This window comes from Macaca nemestrina, chromosome 4 (genome assembly GCF_043159975.1).
Source record: "Macaca nemestrina isolate mMacNem1 chromosome 4, mMacNem.hap1, whole genome shotgun sequence".
Taxonomy (NCBI): domain Eukaryota; kingdom Metazoa; phylum Chordata; class Mammalia; order Primates; family Cercopithecidae; genus Macaca; species Macaca nemestrina.
Window position 1 is genome coordinate 112,139,261 of NC_092128.1, and position 13,048 is coordinate 112,152,308.

At 39.2% G+C, this 13,048-nt stretch overlaps 1 protein-coding gene and 1 long non-coding RNA gene across 2 annotated transcripts in view; one reads left to right on the plus strand and one right to left on the minus strand.

Annotated features, from left to right (window-relative positions):
- The window catches only part of LOC105494182 (inhibin subunit beta A), a 45,002-nt gene extending 44,143 nt beyond the window's left edge, over positions 1-859 (minus strand). The window contains exon 1 of the mRNA XM_071095086.1: positions 766-859. The gene's annotated coding sequence lies outside the window, so the exon portion shown is untranslated. The remainder of the gene's footprint in view (positions 1-765) is intronic.
- The window catches only part of LOC105494181 (uncharacterized), a 217,783-nt gene that overhangs the window by 35,328 nt on the left and 169,407 nt on the right, over positions 1-13,048 (plus strand). The window contains exons 6-9 of the long non-coding RNA XR_011622333.1: positions 1,512-1,787; positions 3,695-3,828; positions 6,223-6,305; positions 7,073-7,117. This is a non-coding gene — a long non-coding RNA (uncharacterized lncRNA). The remainder of the gene's footprint in view (positions 1-1,511; positions 1,788-3,694; positions 3,829-6,222; positions 6,306-7,072; positions 7,118-13,048) is intronic.

A 13,048-nucleotide genomic window follows, 5' to 3' on the forward strand; every position in this document is an offset into this window, starting at 1 on the left:
ACACATCTAAATCCACAGCAATAATAGGGAGACAGACACAACAAACTCCATGCCAACTCATTTTCCCTGAAGATACAATGTAACTGCATGTGAATAATGATCCCTAAATCTAGAAAGAATCTTGAGTAAGATGAGGTTAAAGTATGAGAACAAGGGAGAACCTCAGATTAGTATAAGAATAAATAGCTTTCAATCCCAAAGCAACTCTATTTCAAACAAGAAAATTAGAAATGTGTTCTTATTTTTATCACTGCCATTCTCAAAGCCCAATAGATTGATGATGCAAACAACTTGGAAGACTTTTTTTATCCAAACGACTCCTGGTTAAGCCAGACTGGCAGACCCACATGTCCATCAGTTGCTCCGTCCCCTTCTCTCTATTTGTTCCCTTGATGCGGGGGGAGGTGCTTTCTCCTGCTCACACTGTCCTGGCACTGAATTTCTGGATCCATTTCCCAACTGACATCTGCCTCTGCCCTGCTCCTCTGACTGTTGAGAACATCCTGATTCACCTTCTGGTATTTTGGACCTCAGCTCTCTTCTAATTTATGAGCTCAGTTACTCTTCCAGTGTGACAGTCTCCTAGAACAAATTGCAGTCCCAGCTCAGCTGGACTGAGATAAGGAGGAACTCCAGCCCAACTCCAAAAGAAAAGCTCCGTTTCCCCTCCATCCCCAGTAACAGGATTTCAGACAAAGACAATGAAGCCAGAGGTGAAAGGGTAAAGAATAGAAGCCACATCACTTTGCCCCGGTCATAAATTACCTGTTTTCATCTGTGGAACCATCCTCGTGGAGGGAAGGGAAGACAGTGTACCATGCTGAACACAGGTGAGACCATCGTGAATTGAAGAGGTTTCCTGAAATGGAAAGATGAGGACATATATGGTAAATGGAGGCTTCTGGGTCTTTTCTGAAGGAAATTATCGAACCACAGGGACAGAAAAAAACTGGTTATATGAAGTTGACCTTTTGATCATGATGAGTTTTAGAAGCAACCCTATGTTCCTCTTCCCTTCTATGCCATCGCCACTTAGTGAGGCTCTAGCAGTGATGACAGATCAACTCTCCCCATAATTGATATCATGGAATGTCATTAGTTACAGGGATTGGGATTCAATAAAGTTAAAGCAGGCTTAGGAGATCCTGTTTGAGGAATTTAATATGTGGGGCCTTGTATGCGCTCCTAAGTACTTTGACCAAACTGAAAATATGTTCTAAAGAGGACAGTTTCCAAACTGTGCAGCAAAGAGGGCAGAGTCTACCTGATGGAACTGTGTTAGTTAGATAGAAATACTAGTCATTAGGGGTATGAATGAGTAAATCTGTGTATACGTTTCCATGCAAATAGAGATTGGGAAGGAGCCATAGTCACCTGCCACCACCCTTTCCTCACTGAACCCTGATTTTGTTCATGTTCACCTTGTATGGCAGGGCAGTCTGGAACTCTTTGCTGCCACAGGGGGAGAATGTTGATCGATCCAGGCTAACTATGGTAATTCTGTATCCTAGACCAGTGGTTCACCCAGGAATGGACATTTTGCACAATTTTGGTCAGTGAGGTGAAGTCTGGAATTTCTGGAGTAGTGTTTTCAGCCCTTAAGAAAATGGAAATAAGAAAAATACCAATTTTTCTGTCTCTAAATGTCACCGTGTGAGGATATGATACTGGGAACAGCCATCTTGTGATCTTGAAGCAAAGGCCAAGATGATTGCAGAGATGGTTGACATCATTGAGCTCCTGACTGAACTTCCCTGGAATTTCCTGGTGCCTAGACTTCCTGTCGGGTAAGACCAGATGCACCTTTATTTATTAAGCCACTTTTAGCTAGGTTTTTTGTTATTGTTGTTGCCTGCAGCAGAATGCATCCTAGGTGATACAAAAATCATACCTACAGGCAAAGAGTCTACAGATTATTTGCTTTGGGTGAAGAAGGAGTAACTGAGACTCAGAGGGAAGAAACACTTGCCCAAATTATAGAAGGCAGACCTTCTGGCTGCACTACTGTGTGTTTGCCGCTCTACCACACTTGTAAAGGGAACTGCTTGTTCATGTTAAGGCCATCAGCATTCACTCTCATTTGAATGATTTTCTTATAATGATTAAGGATGCCATTTTAAGTAAAATATTTAGCTTGCCTAACCAGGTAATGGGAGATCTTTAGCCACAAGGTTAGAAACTAGACTCAACCTTGTAATTTATTGCCTACAACTATAAGCCAAGCCGCTGTCAGAGAACTGAGAAAAAGAATAAACAATGAGACAGCGGCAGCCTGGTCTTTCAACGATAGATGGCAAGGCTAGATATGGCCAACGATGACACCAACCCATAAATATTCTATATTTAACCTACAGTTTTAAAGTACTTTGATTGTCATTATTGATGTGTGGACACCCTCAGGGTCTTAAATTCTAAATCCCTTATCTTGTACTGCCATGTTATTAGGAAAAAGGGAAAGTGCTTTAAAACAAAAACAAAAACAAAAACCAAAACCTCCATTTTGCATAGCTTCTTAGACTTTGGCCTCGCTGGTATTTGCATTCTGAGTGTAACAGAGTTGATGCATCTCTAATATGACAGGAGAATCCCAGCACTGAGCTCTTCCTGGGGAAAAGAGACTCAGTTTCTGAGTGCAAGGAGGACTGTGTGTCTAGTCAGGATGAGGTGCAGATAAAGGGAGTTCTTAAATCAAAATGTTTCAAAGTCTTGCAACTAGTTATTTTAAAAATCCGTTATCAATAAGTCATAACATACTCTTTATAATGCCAGGGCTACCATCCTTGCCAAAAAGACTTTTCTGGAGACAGTTTTCTCTCCCCTGTAGCATCCTGAACTCTACTGAAGAGGCGAATTCATGTTGATGGATCACCATTATTGAAGGATGCTGGCATGATTCCCATGTGCTCCCCACAAAGAATCATTACTCCAACGTAAAAAATAAATTCAAACTGAAATGTTCTCTGTGTCTGGAAAAGCTGCCATGTTTGGATCATAGCAGCCCCACCATGGCAAAGACGTCAGCAGTAGAATCATTTGATCCCAGGGCCTGGTTCCTCTAGGAGGACAGCAATGTTGCCACTGTTTATATCTTCCACCGCCACTCTGTCCCGTGGAACCAAAGCCACACAGAGTTAATCTTGTGCTTGGAAGATAGTCTTCCCTCAAGCAGTGATAATACTTGCATTTTCTTAACTCTCTAAAACATAAGATCTTCTTGAAACTTTCCTGAGAACTTCTTATGGACTGTGCGGTGGCAACAACCCTCAGTATTAACCATCTCATTCATTGGTTGTACATATTTCAGAGGGTGGCCTCTCTAGTTCCAATGTCATTTCTGTCTTATTAACTCTTTCTTAGATGTTTTCCATTGAAAGATATTTGTCCAGTAGCCCACAGGATTATTTTCCAGTGTATTGAAAACCCTTATCGAAGAAGTCCAGATGGGAATGAAAATAGAACTTGAGGATCAGGTGTCTGTGGCAGACTTGGTGTTTTGAAAGCCCAACTCACATCTTAGACAAGAGAATTTCCTTTCCGCTTTTAGTTGTGCGCTGAGTGAAAATGAAAGAAGTGTGTCTGGGGAGGCATGTCCTCATTTAGACACTTATAAGATCTCATCTCATTTTAGTAAAATTTACATGCATGACTAGTAATTAAGTTTTATTAAATTAGATGTTCTCTTTTTCATTTAAAGATGAGTTTTAATTATATAAAACAACAATTGCTGTAAAAATGATTGCATGCATTTATTTGAGCTTTGAGTGCCCTCTACTGGAACAAGAGAAAAAGTAAAAAATCAATACTACCTTGATCCTGCACGGTTCTGTTGTAAGTACTAAGATATTATTATTAGGAAAACAAAAATAACAGTAAGAACTCAACGTATCTCACTCACAGTGATTTAATAGTAATAAAATATTTTTCTAAAAATTACTTTAAAGCAGACCTAACGTGCGCATTTTGTGGGTTTTACATTTATGGAAAGTCCTGGGTGATACTGACAAGAAGCATCTCTTTAGCTGGTTGGGCTGCTCTCTTATTTCCAATGGCTGCTTGTCTCCATGAGTTTTGGGTTTATAGCCATAGCTTCTGGAACAAGGCTGGACTCTGGATTCGTATTTTTTTTTCTAAGCCTTTTCCTTCCAAAACCACGGGTGATTTCAACTTTGATTTGGATGAGGCACTTCACTTCCCAACTTCAGTCATTTGATCCCCTCTGCTCTGACCACTTTCCCCCCTCTCTGCTGTAACTTCATTTGCAGCCATCCCTTGGCCTTTCCGCTCCACCTCTGACTTCCCGTATTCTGCTGTGATCTTCCCCGTGTGGACCGCCAGGTTCCCTCTTTCCATTGTCACCGCCATGTCTTCATAGCTGCTCTGCTCACTGTCAATGTGCCCAAGCCTAATCGCCTTGCCTTGTCTCTATTGAATCAGACTCTCAGTCCCTTCTTATTTCGATGTATTTCCTAACTTGTCTGGACTTCATGGTTTATTATTTCCACCACACTGTCATGAACACACTCATTTCCACCAACCCTTTGATCTTCTGCTGTATAAGCCTTGCAAATAGTCTGTTCTACAACAGTCTAGTGATTCATTCTGACCGACTCTGATTTCTAAGCTGTGAAGCACTGCTGAAGGAAGTCATTTTGCTTTGCTCACTGGGAAATGACAAATATTCTATGGCCTTCAGGTGAGACCTCGGGAACACTCAAGAATTTTTTTTTTTTTCCTTTTCTTTTCTGCTGTTTGCTTGTCTTTCAAATCCCTCAAGGATTATTCAAACCTTGACTACTTTCTTCATTCTTAAGACTTGCTTTGCTTCTCAAGTTTTGGGGAAAAAATGGAGACTACTGCATCCTTAACTTACTTACCCTGAACTTTCAAATGTGTCCTTTTTTTCTTCAACTTTTATTTTAAGTTCTGTCGTACATGTGCAGGATGTGCAGGTTTGTTACCTAGGTAAATGTGTGTCATGGTGGTTTGCTGCACAGACCAACCCAATCACCTAGGTATTAGCCAAATGTGTCTTTATCTCTATTTATTCTTCCTTTCTGCCACAGGAGATTAGTCTCTTCCCCATTTGCTTTTGATTCTATTCCTTCCTAGCCCTTCTTAGATTTTGTTGCAACAGTTTGTTCAATTTTTCTCTCTCTTCCCAGGTAATTCTCTCTTGAATTCAGAGTATAAACATTCCAGATTCTCCTAAAATGCCCCAGAAAAGGTTATCTCTCTCCCAGTCTTGATCTCCCACAAACTACTGCTCCACATTTTCCTTGTTTCACTGTGAAGCTTTTAGAAAGAGTAGCCTGCACTCCTTGCTGTTGCTTCTTGTCAACCACTTCAGCTTCCACACAACCCAGTTAGGGTTTATTTTTCTATCACTAACCAGAAACGGCTCCCAATAAAGGTATCTAGAGAAGTCTTGGTACCATCAGATTCCCAGGATTACCTGCTGTGCTGCTCAGCCATCCCTAGCTGATGCTCCAGAACCCAGGACAGCTACTTATGCTCCAACTCATTGTTGTGGCAGCAGGCAAAAGAAAATGACAAGGAAAGGGATATCCCTTCTCTTGAAGGACATGTACCAGAAGGTACATGTTGCATCTCATTGGCTTGAATGTAGTCACATGTCTAACCTAGGTGCAAGGGAAGTCCTTATTCTAGTTGGCTATCTGTGTAGCCAAAAATTGGAGGTTCCATTTCTAAGAAAACTGAGAGTTGGGTATTTGAAATTTTATATACTAAATGCTAACCAAAGATCCAAAGAAACTAATGAGACTGAAGTTTTAAAAATGCATATTTTGGTATAACTTTAAGGAATTTTGATGTGATATTTTGTGCAATAACTGTTGTTGGAAAATTATTGATGTTTTGTACACTAATATATGCTAAATATTTTATGAACATGTAAAGAGAAGATATACTTTTAAGTCAAAAGTAAATAAACATATACTAATTTATCATTATATTAATATTTATTTTATGTGCCTACATTTAAAAAAGTAATTTTCTTTAACAGACACGGTGTTAATAACTACAACACTGTTACATTTCCCTAAATGTTTTCCTATATTTGCAAATAATTTTTGTACAAAACAAAAGTGATTTTTCCTTCAGTTCACAATGACTCTTGAGAATATCAATATTAAGGCTTTTCTTTAATCTTTTATAGTGATTGCAAGTTACATATATTTTTTATTCCACTTGAATCTCTTTCAGAGTATCAAGCCACACATCTAAATCTACATGTCTCTAATTTTCAAGAACTTTTAAGTCTGACAATATTTGTAGTAAAGAATTTGGTACGTTTTTACTTCATCTATTCTATACTTGTTTTACTTCTTACTTGCCATTAATTGACCTGGGATATTAGATCCATTTTTAAATTACATGACTAATTGTGTAATATGCCATTGTTTTTTAAAGAACCATAGTGACTTGTGCATTTATGTTTCTAATTAATATTTATAAGCAGCGTACCTCACTCTATATAGTTAATGGTTTTAATATTTACTGTAGATCTTTTTTATTCTTAAGTTGTTTTGTTTTACGTTTTCATCTCCATCAGTTGAAGTACACCTTTACTTTGTTTTATTTTAGTAAATATATTCAAGAATTCCATTTTTTTGACTACTTGCATTGTGAGAATTGTTTTTATTGCTTAACACATAATACTACTTAATTGGGGTATAAGATTCTTATAATACGTCCCAGATACATTACTTAGAAAACTAAAAGGAGTCAACTGGAATATTATTAGAACCAAGGCGGAAGTTTCACCAAGTGGTTGGTTCTGATATAAGTGTGCATCTGTGGCCTTTCCTAAACCACAGAAACTGTTTGTTGAGAAATGTTAAATGGCGACACTATAGATATGATGTATTTTTTATTCTTTTTTTCTTAATTTTTCCCCCAAACTTTGCCCTCAACCATGGTATAGTGAATTTCCCATCTGTATCTTTCAATAACATCTTAGGCAAATTCTACAATGTTTTCTGTATTAACATGTATCTAGATTAAAGATTCAATAATAAACTTGATTTAAATGACTTCTTTCTTCCCAACACAGGTCTGATCCATGGCGCTAAGGATCTGAAGTGTGAAGTAAGACCTGGTTAGCTCTTTTAATTACACTCTTCCTTCTGCTCTATGTATAGCTTTTTAGGCTTGGAGCCAGCTATGCTAAAACTGCAGAAGGTGGTTCCAGGCTTAAGGGACTAGCAAACAAAAATGTTCTGATGAGGTGAAAAGTTTGGTGTGGTTCTAGAAACTGTTAAAAGCCAAATAAACTTGAGGTTAGTTTTATAAGAGTCCAAAGGCATGAGATGTGTTTGAAAAGTTAGGTGGGAACCAGATCATGAAGAGTTTTGAAAGCCATAAAGAGACTTGAGATTTTATTCCAACCACAATGGAAAGCCACTGGAAACTTTTGAACAACGGAGTCACTTGTAATCTAATTTATATCTTTAAAAGGTATCTCTGGCCATTGTGAGGAGAATGGTCTGTGAGGGGTAAGAATATGAAGGAAGACTAGTTAGAGAAGGATAGCGAAGGTCCAGGCAGGAGATGTCAGTGGCCTGGATGAGAGTGGTGTCAAAAAAGATGATGATGCGTAAAATTTGAAGATCCAGACAACAGAATTTGCTGATAGATTAGACACTGCGTGGGAGAGAGAGAGAACTGAATGACTCCAGATATTTGACCTGAGCAACTTGGTGAACAGTGGTGTCTTTAACAGAGAGGGGATGTATTAGAGGAAGAAGAGCCAATATGATTAAAACAAAGACTCCAGGGTTTGGTTTTAGACATGCTTGCCTGAGATTTTTGCTACATCAAAGTGGAAATGTTAGGTAACTAGTTATGCATGTGAATCTGGAGCTCTGGCTACAGACATAAATGCAGAGCCATCAGCGTCTACATGTGGGGATATGTGGCCTATAAAGCCATGGGAACAAAAGCAATCACCAAGCAAGTGAGTGAATACATAGAAAAAAAGGGATCCAAAGGCTAAGCCTAGTGAGACGTCAATCTTTGGAGGTTGAGAAGATGAGGGGGAAGGAGCAACAGAGACTGACAGGGAAAGACCAGTACAATTGAAGCAGAACTAGTGTGGTGCCCTGGGAGCCAGATTTAGAAACACTTTATAAAGTGTTTAGAAAGTTTAGAAATACTCTAAAAAGTGTTTCAAGAATTGTGTCAATCTCTTCTTTAGCTCCTGTAATTTTTTGGCTTTATCTCAGATGGACAGATTATTGGCAAGAGCAAAAAAAAAATGTTTTTCTGTTTCAATACCAAGACTAGTTTAAGAGGTAGGCTTTTCTTTTGTATTTTCTGACAGATACTGCCTTTCCTTTGTGTGATTAGTTTTTTCAAGATGCCACATAGACATGTTTCCCCTTCCCACATACAATGCAGCCGCATCATATGCACATGTGACTCACGTGATTCCAACTCTATGCACTTGAGAAAAAGAACATGACAATGTCGTAGGTGATACCACCTGCCACTCAATGCATATGCCCAAGAATAGAGAAATAGATGAGAACCTGATGTTCTTCTGGGGTTATGCCCACAAAGCAATACTTTCTGAACCTATGGATGGATTGTGAGATTTTTTAAGATATTTTAATTGTACATAACATTTGCCTTATATGCTGAATCTAGTCTTATGTTAGATATTATTCCACTCTACCTAAGCTGGAATGTGGTGCAAGCTGCCCAGTTTTAAGTTTGTCCACACAAAGGATGTGTGGGATGTTCTTAACTCTGGTCCACTTGGGTCCTGGCAGGTCACTCTCATATCTGTTTCCTCATTATCCAGCATTTGGGCATCTTCTGGGATCTGTATGACTGAGGTGGGGTTTTCTTCCTCCAACCCTCAATTTCCTTGCCACATTAGATTTCGTGAGCTTTCTCTTGGTCCTTTACATATTCAGAACATCTATGTTGGTGGTTACTGTTTCATACACAAAACTATTTTATCAGAGTTCTGTCTTCTTCCTCAACAACAGTGTTTGTATTGAAATGACCACTTAGTCCAAGACAGTACTGTTAGTGGAACTTTTTGATTAGTTAGTTTGTTGTATTTTTATTTTTATTTTTTTGAAAACTGATATCAAACAGCTCTAGTTATTTCTAGTTTTAGCAGCAAAACAAATAATGCTTTTTGGGGAAAAAATACGTAGCCATTTAAATATGCGATATGAGGTGAGCACACCATGATCTTCTTGTGAACATAGCAAGTTGCTGAGGCACAATTTTCCCAGGTGGATAAAGGTGGGCACTGCCCCTCTCCTCTGCATCTATTTGTAGCAACAGATTTCTATTAAGGGCCAAATAGCCATCTAGAAGGAAAGAAATGAAAGCTTTGAGGTTCTGGGTTATTAGAGGATATCTGATATCATGGCATTGTTCTGGATGAGGCCAACAGATGAGACAAGGGGCTCCCAGGCGAGTTGGATTTAGGCTTAACGCCAGGGTCTTATTGTTGGTAGGGTGAGCTCTTTCTGGCAAAGTGGGTTCTGTAACCTCCCCCATCCCCCAAACCAGTGTCCAGGCACCATGATAAGCCCTGGAGAAAATGTCTGTGTCTGAGTATAAAGTGATAGAATTGTATCTTGGAATTTGGGCTGGGTGTGGTGTGAAGCACCCATAGATGAGAATAAACCTGAGTGGAAAAGCAGTTTCTTCCTCACCCTGGATTCAGAAGTAAGGCCAGGTGCTCTTCAGCGCCTTGGGGCTTGCAGCCTTGCCCTAGAATATTCGCCTGCTGACCACACCAGGCAGTGGCAAAGGCAGTAGAGAAAGCACTCCCTCAGGGGAAGTGGCCAGACTTCCCAGTTTCCTCCTCTGCAAAGGGTTATTAATCACTACGGGTCCCCTTCCACTTAGAATGCATTTGAAGCACCTGCAGAGGGAGAGCCTTCTCGCGATCAGTGGAACAAAGGCTTTGAGTCAATAGGATTTGGACACCAGAAGAAAGGAGACATTATTTTGCACCACATGCTGGTTAAGTGGGTCTTATCTTCACTGGAATTTTTTTGTAAAATTTGGAGACTGCCCATCAAGAAAGCTTCTTTGTGAACCCAAAGGTAGTGATATTTTCCTTAACAATGAGGGGGTAGAACTTATGGGAAGCAGAATGCAATTAAAACTCATATCTGATATTCTACTGCTCAACTGATGTCTTATTAAAAATGTGTGCTTGTGGCCAAGGAAGTAGGAGGTGCGCTCTCAGCTGTCAGGCAGAGAAGAGAGAGCCGTGCCCTGGATCCATGTTTAAAGGCCTGCACACTCAGATCCCCAGTCCATGAGGAGGGAGCCGTTTACATCCTCTTCCCACATGACAATCAAAATCACACCACAGACTTCATTTTTCTCACTTCTCCTACACAAGGGCTCATGGTTGGGCATAAGATAATGAGGACAGGCTCTGTCACCCACAGTGTGGCAAGATAAGATGTAGCATAGTCAGAAGAAATTATTTTAGGGCCCCCTCCCCCAGAATTTTCACTGGTGACTCAATTCATCCTCTATGTGGCTAAATGGGTGATATCAGATATAGGATCCTCAGATGCCCTGAGTTTTAATTCTGGCTCTACCACTGACTTCATTTCTGTAATAGGTATACTATCAAATGTCTCCATGCCTCTGTCTCCTTGAAGGGAAAACTCACTTCACCAAATTATAAGGAACGCCAAATTATTGTGAAGTCCTCTGTCAAGTCTAGTTGAGATTTGTATCATTCTTCAACCTGTCCAGCATCAGCCCCTCTGGTGTTTTATGAACTGTGGCTCTCCATCAGTTAAGAATTACCAAGACATAATTGCAGGAATGTTTTAAAATATTACTCATTTTTAGTAGCATTTCAGTAGCATTTATAATTACGGCTGCTAAATCTTTCTTGGCATTCATTGTGTTAAACCTCGACGGCTCTACCAAGTAATGGGTTTTGGAGTTGGCCAGTAAAACTCATCCAATATCTCATAAGTTCTCACTGTACTTAATTCTGTCCTCAGGAAGACAGAATGATTAATCTTGAAGACATCAATTGTATGTTTCACATAGGAACTGAAAAATGCTTAGTGACAATGAAGATAATAGAAAATCTAAGTCACAAAAGAATGAACAGTGGGCTAATGGCATTCAACTACAGGAGAAGAAGAAGGAGAGAACAAGAAGAGGAGGAGGAGAAAAAGGAGGGGAAAGAAGAGGAGGGGGAGGAGGGAAGGGGGAGGGAGAGAAAGAACTAAGGAACACACAGGAACTAAGCAGTTACTCTGTCGACCAACAGTAAACTCAAAGGTCGAATACAGAATATTTTCCTTCTCCTTGTGCCTCTATTTGCTTATCTGGTAAACAGGGATAATAGCTCAAATCACCTGCACTTAGCAGAGATTTATATCTTTGCAGAATTTATAACTATTGTTAGTATTCACTCACTCACTACAATGCTGTAAGTGCTCATTAGGCGTGTATATATATACATAGCTTTCCAGAAAAATAAAATGCCTTCATTTCTTCCTAAATGATTCAACCTATAGAATACATCTTTTTTTGGGTTATATTTTGTTTGTCTACAGTGAAGTTAGAAATGTTTATGAATTGCAGTAATGTCAGAATTTTTAAAAACAGAAACCTCTTTATGTAGTATTTACATATAGGATTATTAACTCCAATAAATTCATGAAGAATTGGTAGATAAAGATTTATGAGTTAAATATTAAAATTCCATGCAGTCACTAAATATTCCCAAAGAAATGAAAATATCTGGGAAGTATATAACCATGTTTTTTGGCCTTATTTTGAATATAAAAGAGGTGGTTTAAATGACCATTAAATTACATTCCCAGAGAGTTTGTGTACAAATCAAATGATAACAGATTATACATTGACTGGTGCAAATTGCTTCCTAAAGTGAATATTAATATAGGGTCACAATTCTTGAACCATAACCCATGTGGGCCATACTTTGGGATTTGTTGTACTTTTTTGAATGGTAATGTGAGCACAAACTCTGTATTGAGTAACACCCCCATTGGGAGTTGGGGGAAGCATTCAAACACATTAAATTTTCTTCAGTAAAATGTGAAAATATTCACATTAAGTGAGATAAACACTATTAAATTATTTCACATAATTTGATTACTTAAATCAAATAATTTTTTTAAAAGTTTGCAGACTTGTATTTTCTTTCTCAGATTTGTGGATGATTGTGCACCTGTATTCTTTAAAGTGTTTGGGATGCTCTGCAGTCACCTGTGGGGAAGTCTTTGAAAATGTAATGGACACCTGTGGGAGGATATAATATCAAATATAAATAATAGCTGTGGGCTCACATTTTCAGGAATTCACCAAATATGTAAGTCAATGATATTTTTGTCTTGGTTCCCAGGTTTGAAAGTAATTAAATTTCCAATACTACCTAGGTAGTGTAGTAGGTAAGGAGAAAAGAAAGTTGAGGATGGTACTTCAGACACAGGGACAAGGAATCCACAACAGAGAGTGAAAAGAACCTGCCAGAAAGATGGGGGGATAAATCACCTGAGTATGCATCAGTCTGAGCAAATAATCTTTTTTTTTGGTAATATAAGAAATTCCATAATGGCCAGGTTTACAAAGATATGACACATGCTGAGAACTCAAGCATCCATCCAAACTGACGATGTTTGGTAGTCCAGTCTGCAGCAGGGCCAGCTGCAGAGCTCATGCCTCAGCCCTTGGAAAGGACTCTGTGCTGAGAAGGACCCACTTTTGGTTTAATGCTCTGTGGTCACTGACTTTATGTTCATAATCATAGCTAAAGAAGGGCCCTCACATTTGCATTTTGCACTGGGCCCTGCAAATTATGTAGTGGGTTGTGTCCACAGGCAAGTCTGTGTGTGCTAGAAGTGAGAAGACAACCTGCTGCCTAAGCATGGGAGGAGCTCACTGACCACATGGCCAGGGAGGCCTTCACTGTGGCTCCTCTCAGGTCTGCTCCAGGCATATGAACACTTGCAGAGAGAGGAATGATGTGAAACCAGCTCAGTTGTCTCATAGAACT